Source organism: Ictalurus punctatus, chromosome 6 (assembly GCF_001660625.3).
Source record: "Ictalurus punctatus breed USDA103 chromosome 6, Coco_2.0, whole genome shotgun sequence".
Lineage (NCBI taxonomy): Eukaryota > Metazoa > Chordata > Actinopteri > Siluriformes > Ictaluridae > Ictalurus > Ictalurus punctatus.
In genome coordinates, this window is record NC_030421.2 from 3,212,486 (window position 1) to 3,235,091 (window position 22,606).

The 22,606-nt window shown below is 44.9% G+C and overlaps 1 protein-coding gene across 2 annotated transcripts in view; it reads right to left on the reverse strand.

Annotated features, from left to right (window-relative positions):
- il1rapl1a (interleukin 1 receptor accessory protein-like 1a) overlaps nt 1-22,287 on the reverse strand; it is a 117,303-nt gene extending 95,016 nt beyond the window's left edge. Inside the window, exon 1 of one of the 2 annotated variants that reach the window (XM_017470169.3) lies at nt 21,668-22,287. The gene's annotated coding sequence lies outside the window, so the exon portion shown is untranslated. The remainder of the gene's footprint in view (nt 1-21,667) is intronic. The other variant, XM_017470170.3, reaches the window with a different exon arrangement.
- Nucleotides 22,288-22,606: the final 319 nt, after the last annotated feature.

Here is a 22,606-nt window from a genome sequence, read left to right on the forward strand (position 1 = left end):
AGTAGTCAGAAGAAGCAATGTAGCTATAAAACGTCATCTGTGACACGTTGAGGCACGGACTCCACAAGACCTGGGAAGGCGTGCTGGCACCAAGACCTCAGCAGCAGATCCTCTAAGTCCTGCAAGTTGAGAGGCGGGTCCTCTATGGATCGGATTTGATTGTCCAGGACATCACACAGACGCTCGATGGGATTGACATTTGGAGGCCGAGTCAACACCTTGAAGTCTTTCTCGCGGTCCTCAAAACGTTCCTGAACGATGTTTACAGTGTGACAGGGAGCATTATCCTGCTGAAAGAAAACACTGACGTTAGGGAATACCGTTGCCATGAAGAAGTGTACCCCGTCTGCGACAATCTTTAGGTAGGTGGGACGTTCACATGAATGCCAGGACCCAAGGTTTCCCAGCAGAATATTTCCCAGAGCATCACACTGCCTTCGCCAGCTCGCCTTCTTCCCGTAGCGCACCTGGTGCCGTCTCTTCCCCGGGTAAGCGACGCACACGCATAAGCACCCAGCCGTCCATGTGATGTAAAAGAACACATGATTTTTCAGTCTGGGTCTCCTTCTTCCATTGCTCCATGGTCCAGTTCTGATGCTCACGTACCCATTGTAGGTGCTTTCGGCGTTGGACAGGGGGTCAGCGTGGGCACTCTTGCTGGTCTGTGACTCAAACAGCCCCATATACACCAAGCTGTGACGCAGTTTGTTCTGACACCTTTCTATCAGAGCCAGCATGGACTTTTACAGCAATTTGTGCTACAGTAGGTCTTCTGTGGGATCGGACCAGACGCTCCAGCCTTCACTCCTGCTGCATTCACAACACAACTTTGTTAAGGATACAATTATTAACCCGGTTATATTTAGTTAGTATTTGATTGGAATCGGCTATTGTGTTCATATTTAGTGGACTATCGGGTGAAATACAAGTGCTTTTGTGGCTCAAAGTGTTCCAAGGACATGAGCTTGTAAATACCACTGTATATACGGGTTCAGATCAGTCGCTGCTGGCTTTGGACCTTTAAGTTAAGCGTTTTGTTGCAACACCCAGTTCCCATGCTGTTCGCTAACGATTTCATTCTTTTCTTTTATTAATATTGAAATCCTCCTCTTTTCTCTATGGTGGTCATGTTAACAACCCGACTGCGGGTCTTGAACATGCACGTTCGCCGTTGTCGGGCATGAAACCGTTCCAGACAACTCTGACGCGCCGTCAGATACTCCCTAGACGTTTTTCTAGCTGAAACCGATGAAAATCGTGGGTTTAGCTTCGTACGAACGGCCATATTCATAGTTCAGTGACGCACGTGTCGTGCGGAGCTAACGACTAAATTGTCCAGGAATCACAAAGCGTTGAGGGATAGCTAATGCTTCTGACAGGGATGAGAACTCTAAAATAAAAATTCTCTCGAAGTCCCTGGATTTTCACTTTATATGCCGGTGGAAAGATGAATTAGCGGCTGCTAGTCGCAGCGGCTCAGTGGGTAAGGCTTTGAGTTATAGATCAGAAGGTAACGTGTTCAAATCCCAGCACTGCCAAGCTGCTATGGTGGGTCCTTGAGCAAGCCTGGTAACCTTCTGCTCAGTCCAAATGAGCTTTACAGACCAAATTAAACGTACAAGCCGTTTACTTGCAAATGTATAGTATATTACTAGCCACATACAGTAATATACTGTAGAAATAAGAGGAGTTATCTGTAAATATATTAATATAAAACACTTGTTTTAACAGTAAATGTTGTACAGTATAATTCATTATTATTATTATTATTATTATTATGATATCAATCGTTCATTATTTTATCACTCAACAAATCGAAATAGTGAATTAAAAGCATCGAGCGAACACGATTAACTGTGCACAATACAGAACAATAGAATAAATATTTTTCTTGGCCTGTCTAGTCACTTCCTGCAACTCTTAATCGCGTATATGTCATGTTTCAGCCCACGTCTGCTTTCTTCGCCATATTTCTAGTTGAAAAATAATAAGATGCGCTGGGTCGAGTCGTATTTTTCGAAGCTGCTGGATAATGAGGGTTGAAGCGATATTTGTTAAATTAAACCGAAGTCGCAGTGAGGAACTTGATAATTACAGCTAGAACTATTCACGAGGCTTTTTTTCGGCGTCATACGAGACGCGTATCAGATATCCGTATATCAGCCATTCTTTTTCATCTGTTTATGTTACGTTGTATTACAGCAAAGAAGAGGAAAGTCATTTCGCTTCCTCCGTCTGCATCTGCTGTACTCTGATTTATTATTTTTATTCATTGGCTTAAAGGCAAGTGTTTGTGTTTAATGACGGTGGTGAAATTGCTATTGTGTGTGAGTGTGTGTGTGTGTGAACCCCGTTGACCCTCTTTACACATCAGTGATCTGGTTAACAAGAGACCCCTGGGTCTGTCCCTCAATGCACTGCTGTATCGACGGCGATTTATTATTTAGTGAGCGTGTTCCTATTGAGCCACCCGCTTATACACTCGCATACACACACAAGTGGCAGAAAAAGAAAAGTACAATAAATAAAAAAAATAAATAAAAAAGTCGCACGGCAGAGATGAAAGGAAGTAAAATGAAGTGAGTGAAAAAGGAAGGAGTCCTTCCTCGGGCGTTCCTCGAATTTCTGCCTTTTTTCTTTCTTCCCGGCTCTGCTTCAGTTTCGATCCCGTACTGCAGAGCTCGAACTCGCACTCATCTCACCAGCATAGCCTCGAGTCACCGCAACAATCGCAAGCCATGTTCTTTTCTGATGGAGTCTTCACTCTTAGGTATCGTCTTCAAGATCGAGTCTGATCGATCAGGATATGTGCATATCGCTGTGTTCCGTCTGCGTTTGGCCAGACCTCGACTCGGACACAGAGATCGAATTCACTCGATTCGTAACCCGCTCATAAAACGCTCAATCGCTACCTCATCCTCGCACACGGACTATCAGATACGCCTTCTCTTCACATCATAAATAAACACCGGCAGTGATCACGAGTCCTGTGACCTGTAGTGGCTTGTTTTCTATTTCTACAATGGGGGGGGGGGGGGGGGGGGGGGGGGTGCAAGAGAAATTGAGCGATCGAGGGCGAACGAGGTCTTATCTACAAAGACCAGATACAAAACTGGTGAAATCAGGTGCAACCAGGTTCAAAGAACAGAAAGAGAACGCACAAAGCACTGACACGGAATATTACGGCTAGGCTAACAAAGGTTCCGGAGCTCGCGGCATACTTCAAACGGGAACGTTTTTTTTTTTTAAGCCGCTATGCAAAAACATGCCTTTTGAACGTCATTTCGGTTCGTACCCCGTGGTGCGCGAACGCTTCTAAACACCTTCTTAACCACCACGTCTTGTTCTGAGACATCCCGCCGTCTGTGATCCAAATCAGACTCGGTTCCGTGCATCACCCGTGCAGTTCGGAGTGTTTGTTTCGTCGACCGTGTGAAAGATGTCCCGTACGGTGCGTCACGCGGACGAGTGTGCGTCCTGTCGAACCGCCGTGGAGGACAAACCTGCAGTTGAAATGGACTCCGTTGAGATGTTTTCCATTTGATTTGCACATGATGTGCCGACTATTTTTTATCGTAAACAACAACAACAACAAAAAAAGTATTAAAATGTTAGTCACATGAGTATTCACCTGCTGGATCGATACATCTTAGAACCACCGGTGGTTGCGATTACAGCTACGAGTCATGCAGGATGTGGATGTTCTTTTCTGGCAAAATACCTCAAAGTGCATAAAGAGACTTCAATCCTGGTGGATTTTAAATCGCATGCAGACGGACTCCGTCCGATTAATATTGCATTCTGATGGCAACCGGGTGTACTGGAACGACAGTAATTTATGGGTTTCGCAGCAGTGGAGATCTTTTTTTCCCCACTTCAGTACCTTGGGCTATTTGGTATAAATTCATGACATGTTATCACAATTAAGTAAATTCAGTTCCTGCTTGTAACACTATAAATTGGGGGAAAGTTTAAGGCTTTTTGTGGTCTTAAGTATGTGGTCTTATGTGTACCGCTTATCCTTTTCAGGGTCACGGGGGAACCTGGAGACTATCCCAGGGAGCATCGGGCACAAGGCGGTGTACACCCTGGACACGGTGCCAATCCGTCGCAGGGCTGGTTATTTATTTATTTATTATTTATTTAAAAAACCCTCAAATATGACACCTCGTTCTCCATCTCTATTCGTTTTGGTGTACAAAATAAACCAACACTCCAACTGCCCGCCCTCCCTCTCTCTCTCTCTCTCTCTCTCTCTCTCTCTCTCTCTCTCTCTGCAGCATTCGTGCCGGTGAGACTTTGAGCTGTTTTTCGTATATTTGCTCCGTTTTAAAAGAATGCCGTGCGAAAGCGGCTCAAGATGAGTCTGATACGCAAAAGTACGACGGTAAACGGCAGGTGTAGGAATGAAACTAGGCTAAATTGTGTCTGATCTTTAATGAGAAATAAATAATAAATAATAAATAAAGTGGAAAAACAACCAAAAACAGTTTGAGGAAACAAGGGAGAAAAAAAAGAAAAATCTTATAAACAATAGCCTTGTTGCATAAGTGTGCGTACGTGCTAGCTCGGTCTTTCAGGGTGAGAGTCGATCAGCGTGGCATATCTTGACTTGGCAATAATATTTTCCCACTCTTTCTTGCAAAAGCATTCCAGTAAGGGAATCTCCAGTACACAGCCCGCTTCAGGTCACCCCACAGGTTTTTACTTGGATTCAGGTCTGGGCTCTGGCTATAGGGCATTCGAAAACATCGATCTTCTTTTGGTTTAAGCCATTCCTTTGTTGATTCCTTTATTGACACGTGAAGATTGTGCACTAAAATGGACTGTCATTTGTAGATATTCGTGATCCCCTCCACCTGGGTAAAAGCCCCAGTTCTGGCTGAAGAAAAGCAGCCCTAAAGCAAGATGCCGCCACCACCGTGCTTCACTGTAGAGATGGTGTTCTTTTGGTGATGTGCTTTTCGTTGCCCTTTTGGAATCGGTCTCATCGGACCACGACACATTTTTCCACATGGTTTGGGGTGATTTAGTTGAGATTGGATATCTGTTGTGAGAAAGGGCGTCTGTGTAGACACCCTCCCCCATAACCCAGACATGTGAAGTATACGAGAGATGGTCGTCGCATACAGAGAGTAATCGATATTCGTCGGATATTCCTGCAGCTCCTTTGATGTTAATGTGTCCTTTAATGCCTTGTCCTTTTATCAATTTCGGAGGGACGTCCTGTTCTTGGTAACGTCTCTGTAGTGCTCCATTTCCTCTATCTGTCGATGAACCTTTACAGCGTTCCGTGGTATATATATATAACGATTTGGAAAATTCTTTGAAACCCCTGTCGTGATCAATACGTTTCAACAAGCGAGGTGCCGTGTATGTTTCGCCAGCTCTTTGCGGACGGTGGCTTCGGCGGTCAGACGAAACCACGTAGATGTTAAGAAAATCCTTCAGAAACAGCTGGTCTTTATCCGGCGTTAATCAGAATAATTTCATGGACGATGGCTGTGTGATAATGACTTTTTGAACGTGAGGTTGAACGCGATTGGTCTGTTCTGAACACAACCTCATCGCCGATTATAAAAGGGCGTGCACACTTATGCACCCAGGTTTTTGGGACCGTTCTTATTTTTCCATAAAACCTTTCTGATCGCGTCCCACTTCATTTTGACGTGTTATAATTTCGCACTGAGGGCGGGAGTTGCATTTTAACGGGGGTGTGTAGACTTTTTAGATCTGCTGTAGGCCTCTGGCACAATCTATACACGGCTTATGTAACACACTGCGAAATTGGGAATATTATCCATTCTGTTCTGCCTAGCAGTGCAGACTGTTCTAGAAAGATGCACACCAAGTTCTCACATGGACAAGGACCAATTTTAGTGGGAAACACTTTTCAGATGTCAGCAGAAAAGACGGCTAGTTTCAGGAACGGTTTAAGAACTGATCATCTGTTTGTTTGTTTTTTAAAGCTACACCATATGTCTAAAAGAATGTGGACCCCTGACCATCATACTGTAACATTAGGATTTTCCTTCACAGGAACTAAGACGCCCAAACCTGTTCTAGCATGACAGTGCTCCTGTGCACAAAGCGACGTCCATGAAGACAGGGTTTTCCAAGATTGGAATGGAAGATCTCGAGTGTCCTGCTCAGAGCCCTGACCTCAACCCCACTGAACGCCTTTGGGATGAACTGGGATGGACACAAATCCCCGAAGCCATGCTCCAAAATCTAGCGGAAAGCCTTCTCAGAAGTCTGGAGGGTATTATGACAGCAAAGTGGGGAAAAGCTTGGGAATATGATGTTCAACAAGAACATGTCAGTGCGACGGTCAGACGTCTACATACTTTTAGCCATATAACGTCGCACAATTATTGAAGTATTGAAGCACTTCAGACTGATTTCAAGAGATTTCCATTGAGCCTGGTTTGTATTGTGTTTTGGTAATAGTAATGTTTTTTTTTTGTTTTTTTTTTCAGAATAGGACTGACATTTCCTTTATTCTAAAATAACATTTACACAGTAGTCTGACTTGTCGTACTGTAGTGTTGACAAGCCAGTACTTCAGACTGAACAAAGGACTTGTCTCTAACAGTACAAATACTTCAATATGCTCCTCAACCACAGTCAAACCATCACACATCAAACAGCCAATTAAATCTCTCCGTGGGTGACCATCTGTGTCTGGATCAAATGTCTAACTACTGCAATGATAGAAATGTTAGGGTATGCTCTCACAGGGGAGAGTCCAGGGAGACAGATGCACAGGCGGAACCTCTTTGTTCAACACAGAAAAAAACAAAACAAGAAAATACTAAATATAAACAAACAGTGCATAAACCAGACGATGACAAACGTAATCAAACGAGAAATTTAAACAACCTGACTTTATTGCTCCAGCAACTGAGGAGAAAAACCAGCGAACTTAAATAGAGCACTAATCAAGCAGGGAAAATAACAAGCACATGGGTATGGTTACACAGGAAATGAGGTTGACAAGAGAAGAAGTATTACATGGGGAACGAGGGTGCCCTCTAGTGGTCCGGAATGGAACTACCCCTGGGGGGCCATGAAGGAGCCCCCCGACCTTAAGGCACAACTCCTGAAGCGCCACCAGTCAGAGGGACCCGAAGCAAGTCGGGGGGGAGCGACGACGATGAAACAAGGAGGCGGAGTGACGTCCCCAGCCGAGCGAGGGGGAGGAGCGATGTTCCCTGCCGAGACGGGAGGAAGAGCGAAGTCCCCAGCCGAGACGGGAAGTGGAAAGACGTCCCCAGCCGAGACGGGAAGCGGAATAACGTCCCCAGCTGAGACGGGCGGCAGAGCGAAGTCCGCAGCTGAGACGGGAGGCGGAGTGAAGTTCCCAGCTGAGCAATGAATGGAGCAGCGATGTGCCACCAGCAGGGGTGGGTGGGAGGTTAAATCCACGACGCGACGGTCATAACGGGACCATGAAGCAGAGCGACATCCTCAGCAAGACAGGGAAACAGCCCGACGGTCTCAGCAAGACACAGAGGCAGAGCCACGTCCTCAGCGGTAACCCGGAAGCCGAGCGATGTCTCCAGGGGAACACGGAAGCCCGAGTGACAATCTCGGCGGAACATGGAAGTCGAGCGGCGTCCTCGGCCAGGGCGGATAAGGGGGCCGACGATCTCAGTGGGGCACGGTGGGAGGGCAGCGGAGAGCCTCCAGCTCTGAGCTCAAACCCTCTCCTTGCTACTTTTATCCACAGTCACTTCCAACTGAGAGAGAATCAAATTCAAATGAGGAACGCAGTAGTTGAAGGTTCAGTGCCAAAACGAGTCTCTCTGGCAGTCCTGTGATTTGAACCTTCAACCTTCCAGTCACTAGTACGGAACCTTAACCGCTGAGATATAATTTGGAATCTCAGCAGGTCTGAAAGATCGGCAGTGTTTTAAAATGCTAGACACATCCATTGATTATAACGTTATAAATATCAGGGATGAGGTAAGAAAAGATAACATTTCACGTGGAACGATGATTAGAGCTAAGGTGCGTCCAAAAGCGCATACGTATGCACCATGCTACTCCATTTCGTAGCATAAATAGTGTGAGTAAGTGTGTTCACACTGAAAATTCCAACAAGAAGAAGTGCACTTCAAGTGAAAAAACAAAGTGTGGAACGTTGGACACTTCATGCCCTCAACGGTCACAGCGTAGCAGAAGAGGGGAGGGGCTACCAGGTGCTGACGCTGGCTCAGGTTTGCTCGGAATCAAAAAAGGTCAGGTTGGGAATAAAAGGTGACGCTGACGTAAACACTAAAATGAAATAAATTTTCATTGACTCTGTGTATACTGCTGAAGTTAGCGCTCTTGCATTGCATGCATTTGACGTCACTTGCCATTGACTAGGAAACAGATTATACCTCTGGTTATTTAAAAAAACCCGTTAGTGTTCCATTTGAGACGATGCTACCCTTCTAAAATACACTACACGGTAAGGTGCATAGTGTAAGTGCGTACTGTATAGTACGTCATTTGGGACGCAACTATAGTGTGTGGAGATTTTTTGCTCCTCTCTTCTTCCACACCAGTCACCTCTGATGCTTTTAAACAGCACCTGCATCTTCACTGTTGGCAGGCTGGGCAGGTTCCTGTGCAGATGTGGTTTTTCATCTGCCCCGAGGCATGAAGAATTAGCCCTGGGCTTTAATTGTAATTTGTACGATCCTTTTTTTTTTTTTTTTTTTTGTCGATGGGTTAGAGTGAACCGCTTTTTGACTGTCATCCAATCTGGCAACCCATCAGGTAAGTCTATATCTGATCTACCTGATTTCCATTGCACGTCTGCCACTTTCGGAAACACATACACGTAAGATTCTCCATTACTACCAAATCTGGATTACATACTGTATACATAACGATCTTTTTTCACCACATACAGCGGCACTGAAAGAAAAAGGAAAAAAAGGAGATATTTAAAACTGCTTCTCTCTCAACTAGGATGTTTGGCTTCAGTGCATCACTACAGGTTTTGCATGTTCGCTTTGCATGCCTGTGCTTTAACGTCTGGATTCTCTGGCATCCTCCCTTTTTTTTTTTTTTTTTTGCATACTTGTACTGTAGGTATGACCGAGTGTGAGTGTGTGCGCGGCCGTGCCATGGCCCGACATCCAATTCAGGGTGTACTCCTGCTGCATTCCCGAGCTGGCTCCACAGACCTGACCACGATTTTACTGAAGTTCTGACATCACTGCAGAATTTATATCTGAAGAGTGTTAGTTGTAATTAATGGGACTCTATATACATATGATATACGGTTTTCTGCAAAAGTATTGGAACAGCAAAGCCAGTTCTTTTGTTTTTGCTATACACTGAAGACATTTGGGTTTGAGATCAAGAGATGAATATGAGACGATAGATAAGAGGTTCAGCTTTCGTTTGCTAATATATTTACACCTAGACGTCTTAAACAACGTCGAACGTGGTGCCTTTGGTGGCAGACCTCCTCATTTTTAGGCGCGTTTTCAACACTTCTGGAGGTGAAATGCTGCTCAGTTGGGTTAAGGTCTCGTGATTGACTGGTTCTACTTTTCCCCCCTGATGAAGTCCTGCGTCGGGTGTTGCTGCATGATGAAGTTCCTCCTGATTCATTCGGATGTATTTCTCTGTAAATTGTCAGACAGAATGTTCCTGTAATCTTCTGAGTTCATTCTGCTGCTACCATCATGAGTTCCATCATCAATAAAGATTAGTGAGAACGTTCCAGAAGCAGCCGTGCAAACCCAAGCCGTGACGCTACCTCCACCATGCATGACTCATAAGATAAGCTTGTATGTTTTGGTTCTTTCTCCACACTTTGGACTTTCCATCACTTTAGAAGAGGTTAATCTCGGTTCCAGAACTCTCTGGATCATCTCTGTATTGACTGCGAATTCCAGTCTGGCTTTCTGATTCTTACTGCTGATGAGTGGTTTATATCTTGTGGTTTGGCCTCACTAGTTGTGCTCTCGAAGTCTTCTTCAAACGCTGGATTGTGATACCTTCACCCCTGCCCCGTGGAGGTTGTCGGTGGTGTCACTGACTGTTGTTTTGGTGTTTTTATCCACAGCTCTCACAACGTTTCTGTCATCAGCCGCTGTTGGTTTCCTTGGCCGACCCGTTCCATGCCTGGTTGTCAGTGGTTTCTTTCTTTTTCAGTACATTCCAGATTCTTGTATTGGCTATGCCCAGTACTTGTACAAAGGCTCTGATCGATGTTTCCCTCTTTTCTCAGCTTCAAAAGGGCTTCCTTTACTCCCATAGACAGCTCTCTGATCTTCATGTTGGTTTATCTCCTTTTTAACACCAAATGCAGTCTTCACATGTCAAACCTCGGGCTCAAACCAAGAGCAGACATTCATAAGATATTAATTGTTCAAACAATCAATGTAACAGGACACACCTGGGCAGCAAGAAACACCTACAAGTCCAAAATATGTTCCAATAATTTTGAGCACTTTTTTGGGAAAATGGGAGGGTTCCAACAAAAGGTGCCACGTTCTAAGTTGTTTAACACATCTACATGTAAATATCAGGAAATGAAAGCGTCTCATATTCATCTTTTGATCTCAAACTACTCGGATGTCTTCAGTGTATAGTAAAATAATAATAATAATAATAATAATAATAATAATAATAATAATAATAATTGGTCTTGCTGTTCCAATAGTGTCAGAGGGGACTTTACAAAAAAAAAAAACATCTTTATCAAGAAGGATAGAAGGCTAAATAATCTGACACACACACACACACACACACACACACACACACACACTCCATCTATTTATTTATTTAATTATTTAAATAGAAGCTGCAGTGTTTGTACCAAAGACCTGCTTTCATCATGGGGACCAGCCAGATGTCCCCACAACGTCAAAACTGTCAGATCTTCCTAGCCTTGTGGGGAAATTTGGTCTACAGCAAGACCACACACACACGCACACACACACACACACACACACACACACACACACACACACAAACACACATCCACAGCAGTACTATTCAGGAGAAATCACTGACGGTTCTGACAGTCTGTCAGCTCTCAGTAAAAGCGAAAGTGACAGCGTGAGGCCGGCCCAAGCTAAAACACTCCCAAACAGATTACTTGTCAGACGCCATCAGCAACCAAGAACACTGAAGTGTGACTCAATGTGTATGTGTGTGTATTCATCTAACTACGGGTTTGAATGTATCTGTGTATATGAAACATATAACGTCCTTGAGCAACAATAAAAACACAGCACATAATCCTCCATAGTGCTGAAGGCGGTACAGCGACTATTACACACCGGCAGGTAGGAGAAGTGTGACGTTTCCAAAAAAACGTGACACCTGATCTCCATTAATGCAGTGCAACTACACGCTCACACCTTCCCCACACCGGAGAGAGAAAATGGAATTCCCACTTCTAGCAACAGATGTCCAATCAGTGTCTTCTCCTCTCCTATCGCCACTCAATAACTATTCTTCCCTCACGAGGCGATCAATCGGTGTCTGAGCAGGGGCCGTTCCCGCTCGCGTCGCAGTGACTGCAGACACCCCTCATTACATACCCGAGAGCTGATTCCCAAGACTCATAACAACCTTCATTATTGACAAGCCGACGAGAAGTCGCTTTATTGTTTCAATCATTCAGCTATCCAACCGCATTTCTGTCTCTCCGGCGTTCTCGCACACAAATTTAATGGTGCGGGAGCACAAGCTGTTGTATAATGAGGGCTCTCCCACCGCATATTCTGCTCATTATACAGTATGCGCACACACACACACACACATATATCTATACACACATATATATATATATATATATATAAATATACGCACGCACACACAGTCACATTATTGATACTGTACACACTAAAGTGGTCCCTCGGAAACTCCTGACCTGAAGAGCATTTCATTAGACTTGGAAAGCAATACTGTACATGGAAAACACACACACACACACACACACACACACACACACACAAATATGAATGTTTTTTTTCCCCGATATGAGTTGTATCACAATACTGTGGAAACAAAAATAAGCCAATAAACACTACTGGATGTTTAGGTGGTGAACAAGTGATAGCTATCGATGCGAGGAAAGGAAAGATTCTCGTCTGAAGCGTAAAACAAAATAAACGACACCATTTTTATTATTATTTTTTTTTATTTACGTACTTATTATCCGTTGTGAAATAGCAGAATTTTTCACTGATGAAAAATCGAATTTTTTTTTTTTCCGTGTGTGTGTGTGTGTGTGTGACACGATCGGAGAAAATCATCACTATGGAAGCTTCATCGTCAGCCACTGCAGTGAAACGTGCGCCGCTAATCTGGCAGGGCCGGAACCGTGACACGGCGGAGCAACGTGTGAAAGTAGTCGAGGTAATTACACAGGGTTCGGCGAGGTCGTTGAAAGGTTTTTCCCCGCGAGAAACAGGAGAAAATGTCTATCTGCTTGTGTCTTTTTCTCGTTACAAGTAAAAGGATTTATAAAGTTCGTCTTCGCTTAGCAGTTTCAGCGTTTTAACCCTTTTTCGCCTGAAAACGCAGCGCGTCGTCTTTGGCTAAGTTCGGGGAGTATCCCTGGCAGAGGCAATTTCGGAAATGTTAGAGCTATTGTCCTATAAATTGTATTTGCTTGAGCAGCGCAGAAAATACCACTGCAGCAATCACTAAATAATGGCACTAAAAGCAAGGCTGTTCTGCCGCGCTGCACTAGAAGCTGCTCTGCAATTTGGTACAGAATTGAGGTAACTTTGCTGAATGATGGACGCACAGTAACAGGCCTATTTGGATCCAGCAACGTAAATCTAGCATTCATGCACTTGTCCATGAGCTTCAGCCAGTGATTGTACCACATGATGTGCAACAAGTCATTTACAAGGTTGGAGGGATTGCTAAATGTACAATAACTGGTCTCGCAAGTCTATTTTACTTTTATTTCACGGCATAGCCACGTCTGCCGCTGTTAACGCTAGTTCATCCGTCCATCCCCCAGTGCTGTGGAAGAATAATTCCAGATAACGAGATTATCTTGGTGAATAGAGCGATACTCAGTGTATATCAATACAAAGTTTTGGTATTCTTGCTGTGAATGGCATTTTATTAGGAACACTTACACACACGATCGTGTGGCGGCAGTGAGACGCATAAAATCGTGCAGATACGAGACAGCAGTTAAAGGTAAGTTTCACATCAACCGTCAGAATGAGGGGAGAAATATGATCTGTGATTTTAACGGTGGTATGATTGTCGGTGCCAGACGTGCTGGGTTGAGTATTTCTATAAGTGATGATCTCCTGGGATTTTCTCTAGAGTTCACTCAGAATGGTGCAATAAAGAAGAACATCCATAGAGGGCAGTTCTGAGGACGGAGACGCCTTGTTGTTGAGAGAGATCAGTGGAGGATGGATAGCCGGGTTCGAGCTGACAGAAAGGCTACAGTGAGTCAGATATTCACTCTGTATAATTGTGGTGAGCAGAAAAGCATCTCAGAATGCACAACATGTCGGACCTCGAGGAGGATGGGCTACAACACTAGAAGACCACGTCGGGTTCCTCTTCTCTCAGACAAGAACAGAAAGCTGAGGCTGCAGTGAGCACAGGTTCACCAAAACTGCACAGGTGAAGACTGGAGAAACGCAGCCTGGTCTGATGGATCTCGATTTCTGCTGAGGAACACAGATGTTCGGGTCAGAATTTGGCACCAACAGCATGAATCCATGGACTCAACCTGCCTTGTGTCAACAGTCCAGGCTGGTGGAGGTGGTGTAATGGTGTGGGGAATGTTTTCTCCAAACACTTTAATACCAATCAATCATGGCTTGAACGCCACGCCCTATCTGAGTATCGTTCCTGAACATGTGCATCCCTTCATCACCACAATTTACCATCTTCTAATGACTGTGATCATTCCAGCACGATAATGCACCACGTCCCAAAGCAAATGTCGACATGGACCAGAACCTCAAAGGAAGGTTTCCAACATCTTGTGGAATCCATGTCATGACGAATCGAGTCTGTTTATAGAGCAAAGGGACTGGGACTACCCCGTATTAATATACTGTTCCTAATAAAGTGCTCAGTGAGGGTATTTAATCAACACTGAGTTGCCAATTAGATCAGTGTATCTAATAAACCAGTAACATAGTGTACTCTTCAAGAAAAAAAAAAATATAAAGGTTCTCGAGGGGTTTTAGATACAAACTTTAACGGATCTCCCAGTGGGACAACCAAAGAAAACGTAATAGTTCTAAATTTGAGCGTACATAAAAAAATAAAAATAAAAAATTATATTTATTCTGAGTGTTATATGATTTCTTCTGCTTTTATTTTCTCTTCTTATTATTATATTGCCACTCACATTATATCCCTAGTTAATTCTTATTAAATGTGCTGAACAAAATACCTATTATTATTATTATTATTATACTCTATAATGATTTGACTGTTATATACATTAACAATAACCAAAAAAAAAAAAAACTGGTAACTCAGTGTACAATATAGAATGTTTTATAGACTACAGCATCTTATTACTCTATACATATCTGACTTGTGTTCCCTAAAGCCTTAAAGCAGCAAACAGGCATCAGTTAAATTGTCATTTAATGCACAATCACATACTGAGAGTCATTTTGCTAATGGGCAGATTATGCTGTATCTAAATCCACGACCCTGACCAGGTAAAGAGGCAAAAGCCTGCCTCCATCGAAAAACATTCGCCGTCCTCTCTAAATATAGCCTAAGCCTATTTAGTTGCTCAATCTGCCAGCTAGATTCTTTTCTCACATGGACAGAGGCATCTGTGCGCAGTAGGGAAACATTTCAATTGTCACCGTTTAAATCTGCTACTTGTTTCACCAGACGTATTTCCGCAGACTTAAATTTAAAAAGTTCAAATGATTAAAGAAGCCACTAATAACTTGTGATGCTGCAGGAATAGCCTGCAATCATATTACTGTCTTGTTCGCTTTGCTTCTAAATGACAGCAGCTTCACAGTTCATTTTCCGTACTAAGCTATCTCTCTATCACCCGGCTCTGAACATCTGCACGGCTACAAATGGAGGCGAGGGGAAATGTGGTTATGTTGCAGATGTCAGGTGGTTAATTGGGTTTGCAAATAGTCAAAACGACAGAGTCTGAGCTTTAAAGTTCCTAGGAGTATTGAAAGTGATATCCTTCAGAGCGCTGGACATTCATGATTTGAGTCTCCGACACCTTGCGGGAGTGGAGTTAGGTCTGTGCAGCAACAGATCCCAGCGTGAACATAACACATTACCGGGCACTATTCAGGCCTCCAATTAAATCAATAAATAAATAAATAAATATAAATAACATTGACACTGTTGCACTGTGCACAAACGATCTCAAACAAAACAATTTAATATGCCCATTAGGAAAGCCCAAATCTAGACCAGCCATCTTTGCAAACCTACTGTGATTCCAACACCTTGCTTATTAGAGAACAGCAGGCACTCAAAACAACGGGCAATTCGGTGCCATTTTCAAACTTATAATGGACAACAATGTTGTGAGCACATCCATAATGTAAGGTTCTTGTCGGTACCGAGTACCAAAACATATGAGTTTTAAAACTGTTGTTTTTTTAGGTCAAGACTCTCTCTAAAAAGACCGTGGCAGTGGCTTGGTGGTTAAGACTCTGGGTTACTGAACGTCGGAGAAGGGCGGGGGGTCAAGCCTCAGCACTGCCTACCAAGCTGCCACTGTTGGGCCCTTGAGCACGGCCCTTAACCCTCTCTGCTCCAGGGGGCGCTGTATCATGTCTGACCCTGCGCTCTGATCCCAACTTCCTAACATGCTGGGGTATGCGAAGAAACTAATTTCACTCTGCTGTAATGTATACGTGATCAATAAAGACTCATTATCATTAAACACCCCGATTAATTACCATTTCCTTTTTGTGGGGTTAAAAAATCAAGGACGTTGATACACGTTGGTAGAATTCGGAAATCTAATTTCCCAAAACAAAAAATGGTGAACTGAGAAATATTTATGATTTTTTATCTTATTGGGAAAAACCTAGATCTAACCGAAAAAGCCAACTGTAGAACAAAAAATATATCTGTCTTACAGCCGAGACTAGCACTGAGTAGCGTCTAGCATATTAGTAGTGATGTTACTAGAAAGTGAGCTGTAGGACTCAATCTAGGCGTGCAGTAACTGCTTCGCTAAACACGTGCACTCGCTTTAATAAAATATTTGTTTAGATCCAATTTGGAATCGGAGCTTGGACAATACGTCCAAAATTAAATAGACTGGTTTAGGCTCCCAGAAGTGGCACAACAGAGGATGGCATACTCTCTCCCCTGTCAATCACAGGAATAAGAGCCAATCGTAGGCATCTGTCAGCTCGTGTACGATAGCACTGTCCTCAAAGAGGAAGCATGTTTGAAACAGTATGGAGATTTTGGTCGATTTGGCACGTCTGGGACGGAGCATGTGTTAACTCTTCATGTGGTAGGGGACAGTTGGTTCGTGAATGAGATTTGGCAAGATTTTCGATATTTCATTGATAAACGATTTGTTTATTATTATTTTTTTTAAATCATATCTAATTGTCCATCCTTAATGCTCTATATCAGTGCTCTGTACACCAACCCTGTTCCTGGAGATCTACCTTCCTGCAGGTTTCATCTCCAACCAAAATCTAACACTCTAACAATCTAATGTTAGGTGTTCAAGAACTTCATAAGGCAAAGATTAGATGGTCAGGTGGGACAACAATGATAACTGTTGGAGCTAAAGTCTTCGGAAAGGTACTGTAGATCTCCAGGAACAGGGTCGGTGACCGCTGCTCTGTATCCATGATTCATTCGTTCATCATTCATTTTCAGTAACCGCTTTAACGGGATCATGGTGGATCTGGAGCCTCTAGACCTGTGAGACAGGAAAACACACTGAATGGGAAGTCACTTCAACACAGGGCACCATGCACACACATACACATCCACATTCACATTGGGGGCAGTGAAGGTCGGGGGGTCAAGCCCCAGCACTGCCACGCTGCCACTGTTGGGCCCTTGAGCAAGTCCTTTAACCCTCTCTGCTCCAGGGGGCGCTGTATCATGTCTGACCCTGCGCTCTGACCCCAACTTCCTGACATGCTGGGGTATGCGAAGAAAGAAGAATTTCACTGTGCTGTAATGTACACGTGATCAATAAAGACTCAATATCATGATCTATGGGAAATTTGTCTAACCACCTACAGTATGTGTATGTTAAACTCCACACTGACAATCACCCAAGCTCAGAAACAAACCAAAGACCCTGGAGCTGTGGGGCAGCAGCTCTACCCTCACTTAACACAAGTCTGAATATAGAAAACTACGTCTGCATCTACAGTATCTTCTAAATCGAGGTGTCTTCAAACTTAAAATGGCCAGTAGCAGCTAAGGAAGCGGCACGTGAAACCATTACATCGTTGTGTCAATGATACTGGTTCTTAACGTCTTTTATTTATTTATTTACTCATTTATAATTACATCCCCTCTGTCATAGTGGTGCAGATAGGGTTACTGCCTCAGAGCTCCAGGATCCTGAGCTCAGGTTACTGTCTACATGTTGTCTCACACGTTCTCCCTGTATTGCCATGAGTTTCCTCCATGTTCTCCAGTTTCCTCCCAAAAACATACTGGTAAGTGTATCCGCTACAGTAAGTGTGAATGTGTGTGTGTGTGTGTGCGCGCATGTTCGTGTGTATGGTGACTCATCCGGGGTGTATTCCCACCTCACCCCACGCCTAGCGTTCCCGGAACAGGCTCCACCTCAGCCCTCACCAGGATCAAGCGGTTACTGAACGTGAGAGTAAAACCCCTCCTTAAAAAGGACATCAACAGCACAGCTGGATGCCACGGCAACAACCGGACGACCGATTTTTTTCTTTCGACGGACACACGCTGACGACGAAACCCTCAAAGACGTGTCCGATCACGTAAACCGAAAGGCGTCGTTTGTAATCCTTTGCGCCAACAATGCAACACCTGGACAATCGCGCGTACGAATGAAACGCCGTGATTGGCTGGTGAGTACGACCCCCTGAAACGGCTCTCTCGCTCAATCAAACCCCTTGAAATGAAACTTTCTGAATGCGATTATTTTTTCCTTCCTTTTCGTTTTCACACACGCGGCGTCTGCAGAACGGCGGGCGAGAAGCGGTCGAGATCGGACAGACCTGACGCGGACGTATGGGGATAAAAGAATACGTACCGTATATCGACGTGTTCGTCTCCCTTCGCATTTTATACTCTTAGGTCAGCAGCAGGGAGGAAAGAAAATGTGAAGAGCACAGGTTGCAGACAGATTTGATACTTTATATTCGTCCTGACACCAGAAATAGGAGGTTAGTGGAAGTCTGGTTAGAGCTTAAGAAGACAAATCGCTGTCCTTTGCAATAGCGGCTTTGGATGCAGCCTGAGATTCCTGCGGTGTTTGTGAGGCAGATAATCCGGGTCGGACGTTTTTCTGATTTATTGCTAAAGGTTAGACGTAATGGTGATGCAATGGCCTTTGACTTACCACCGACCTGGAAAGGCTATGGTTTTATTATTCGCCTGATACAAGCTGACAGAATGCTGACTGGCAGTTTTCTGCCATCCCGAGAGTTCAGGAAGATTTAAGAGGGTATTACGCATTTCCCAGGGTTTCGCAGCATCTGGCACAGGCCTTGATAATAGAAGATAAACGTCTAAGTGTAAAAGTTTGTTGCTTGCGTGATCATTCTTTGCCATGTGCTCGGTGCTGTTCTGGCGGTGGCTTTTTTTTTTCCCCATGAGAACCATTTTTTAAGCTCCTGAATGACCTCCTGCGGTTCCCGCGCAGACCTACTGTAGAACATCGAAACCGCACTGAGAGAAATCTCCATCGGATGAGATGCGGCAGCGAAACGCCTGGTAGGAAGTATAGGATGAAGTCCCCGTATGCCAGACTAAATACGATGAAGCATCAGAGAGTACATCGAGGTCTTTTCTGTCATTCTGGAAACGTTCTCACCATTTGCAAGAATGTTCTGTGTAGAACCGTGACCACCAAAGATATGGGTCGTACCGCACACGGACAGACATCGGAACAGGAAACGGGTCCGGTCTAATATAGAAGGTTCTACACGCAGTGAAGGTTCTAACTGCCAAGTGTCACATGGGCTTGCAATAATTCGAAAAATGAGTATACTTCCTTACGTAGGAACGACTAAGCAGAATGTCTGGTTCAGCACAAAATAAAAAGGAGAAGAATGTATTTGACATTTTTGCGTATTTGCCTTTCCGCACATTAAAGCTAACCCGGATGTGACTTGAAACGAGATCAGAGCTCATTCAGTCTCACATTCCTAATTCGCTGGACAAACAGTAAACACGGCCAGTTCGGTTCGTTAAGAGGACGCTTCGCAGGCTGTGGTGACGACGATTTCTGAGCGTACTCTGCATCGTGAGCGCTGTTAAACGACCAGGTTTTTTTAAAAAAAATAAATAAATAAATAAATAAATAAATAAGAACCAGTAGCAACATGAGTCACGCGAACGGAGCTGCGGGACTGAATGCCTTCTTTACTGCAAGCAATCTCAACAAGCCGGTGGGGGGTGGGGGTGGGGGTGGGGGGGGTAGCCGTTTTCCCGGTCTGAGTGACACTTCCGGTAAGAGGAGTCAATTATGCTGTCCAAACCAATTCCCTAAAGTTTCAATCTAATCCTCTTGGCTCTGGGTTTTATGAACTATCGAGACATAACCCGGCCTGAAGAATGGGTGCCTACGTTGAATCCGAGACTCGAGACCCGTCTTCATCCTGATTGGCGGGATGGTGCTGATAGTGCTGGTGTGTGTGTGTGTGTGGGGGGGGGGGGGGGGGGGTGATTTTATTTGTGTGTGTGTGTGTGTGAGAGAGAGAGAGAGAGAATGCGCATGAGTAATGGCAGAAATTCAATTCTTCATCATCTATCATGACTCTGAATCCCTCTCTCTCTCTCTCTCACTCTCTCCCTCTCTCGACAGCTCTGACAATAAAGCCACAGTTTTTCTCCCCAGAGCACGGCCCTGCACTCTCCATTTATTAAGCGCTTATTAACATGTAGTAACATTTACAACATCTGTGAACTCACCAATACTGGACCAAACCAATGAAATAAAGGTAACGTGAAGAAAAGAAAAAAAAAATTCATGTTGTATTTGTTGCACTCGCTCTCTCTCTCTCTCTCTCTCTCTCTCTCTCTCTCTCACTCTGTCTCTCGCTCTTACTGTCTATCTCTCTCTCTCTCTCTCACTCTGTCTCTCGCTCTTACTGTCTATCTCTCTCTCTCTCTGTCTCTGTCTCTCGCTCTTACTGTCTCTCTCTCTCTCTCTCTCTGTCTCTCGCTCTTACTGTCTATCTCTCTCTGTCTCTCGCTCTCTCTCTCTCTCTCACTCTGTCTCTCGCTCTTACTCTCTCTCTCTCTCTCTCTCACTCTGTCTCTCTCTGTCTCTCGCTCTTACTGTCTATCTCTCTCTCTCTCTCTGTCTCTCGCTCTTACTCTCTCTCTCTCTCTCTCTCTCTTACTCTCTCTCTCTCTCTCTCTCTCTGTCTCTCGCTCTTACTGTCTATATCTCTCTCTCTCTGTCTCTCGCTCTTACTCTCTCTCTCTCTCTCTCTCTCTCTCACACTCTGTCTCTCGCTCTTACTCTCTCTCTCTCTCTCTGTCTCTCGCTCTTACTCTCTCTCTCTCTCTGTCTCTCACTCTTACTGTCTATCTCTCTCTCTGTCTCTCTCTCTCTCTCTTACTCTCTCTCTCTCTCTGTCTCTCGCTCTTACTGTCTATCTCTCTCTGTCTGTCTATCTCTCTCTGTCTCTCGCTCTTACTGTCTATCTCTCTCACTCTGTCTCTCTCTCTATCTCTCTCTGTCTATCTCTCTCTCTCTCTCTGCCTATCTATCTCTCTCTCTCTGTCTCTCGCTCTTACTGTCTGTCTCTCTCGCTCTGTCTCTCTCGCTATCTCTCTCTCTCTCTCTCTCTCTCTCTCTCTCTCTCTCTCTCTCGGTCTCTCTCTCTAAAGACAGAGACTGCAGTGTGTGTGTGTGTGTGTGTGTGTGTGTGTGTGTGTATGGAGCTCGTGCCATCCCAGCGGGTTCAACTCTTCCGACTGCCAGCCTCGCACCTCGCACCGCCGGAGCCCTGAGCCGCTTTTCTTTCTCGGCGACACTGAGCACATTTCCGCATCCACATTCCACCCGTGTGCGTCTCCTCATGATGCAGAACCAAACCGCAGAAACATCCCCGCGCCCGTCTCTTACCCCCCGAAGTGCCATGTTGGCTCGGAGGTGAACTGATGGATTCACACCGCCATCTGATCGGTAGGAATGCAGTAAATGAGCCATCAGTTCTGCAGCGATACTGCGCTTACCCACGCTCTGATTCTGCATGGCAACCTCCTTCCGCCCACGACACCACACACTTACCATCTCAAACCCTCAGACCAGCGCATCTCCCATCCGACCGTCCAACACTCTATCAGACAATATCTGATAACGCTGTGCGCGGTTATGGCACTTTTTATTTTACGCACAGGAGTCGGATCTGCTCGCCCACGCTGCATCACCTCCGCACAGGCTGCACTTCAAACTTTGTCACACACACACACACACACACACACACACACACACACACACACACACATTTCAGCTTACCGTCAGCTTTCTGCCCCAAACCGGTGCGCCTCAGTTGCTGTAAGACCCGGTGACAGAGCTGTAGCGCATCACAGCGAATTGTTTCTCGTGTAAGTGGAGAACAACAGCCGCAGAATCAGCCATCCACACGCAAAGCCGAGCTTCTGCTCGAGTTCATTCCAGCGTAAAAAGCCGCAGAATCGCGCAGTAAAACGTGTATTTAAACGTGTCGGCGTTTAGAGATGCCGGAGACTTTAGGACAGAGACGGAGAGAGAGACAGTCAAGTAAGACCGGTTGGTGATTGTATAACGGCGGACTCTCTCCCAGCTCACCGCCGGTTAGTTTGGTAAAGCTGATCTCGTGCGTCCCGGGTGGAAAAGAACGAGATGTGACGGCAGAAATGGAGTATCCCGAGGCAAAGAGCTCCTCGTGCCGGGTTTTTCCCTGCGAGCTGCGACGCGTGCCGAGCGCGCACACTGCTGCCTCTCTGATGGCGCTACAGATGGAGCTCGCTCTCTCTCTCTCTCTCTCTCTCTCTCACACACACACACACACACACACACACACAAACATACACACACACACTCTCTCTCTCTCTCACACACATACACACAAACACTCTCTCTCTCACACACACACACACACACACACACACACAAACATACACACACACACTCTCTCTCTCACACACACACACAAACACTCTCTCTCTCTCTCTCTCTCTCACTCACACACACACAAACACACACACTCTCTCTCACACAAACACACACACTCTCTCTCTCTCTCTCTCACAAACACACACACTCTCTCTCTCTCTCACAAACACACACACTCTCTCTCTCTCTCACAAACACACAGTCTCTCTCACACTCTCTCACTCCCTCTCTCTCTCTCTCTCTCTCTCTCTCACACACACACAAACACACACTCTCTGTCTCTCACAAACACACACTCTC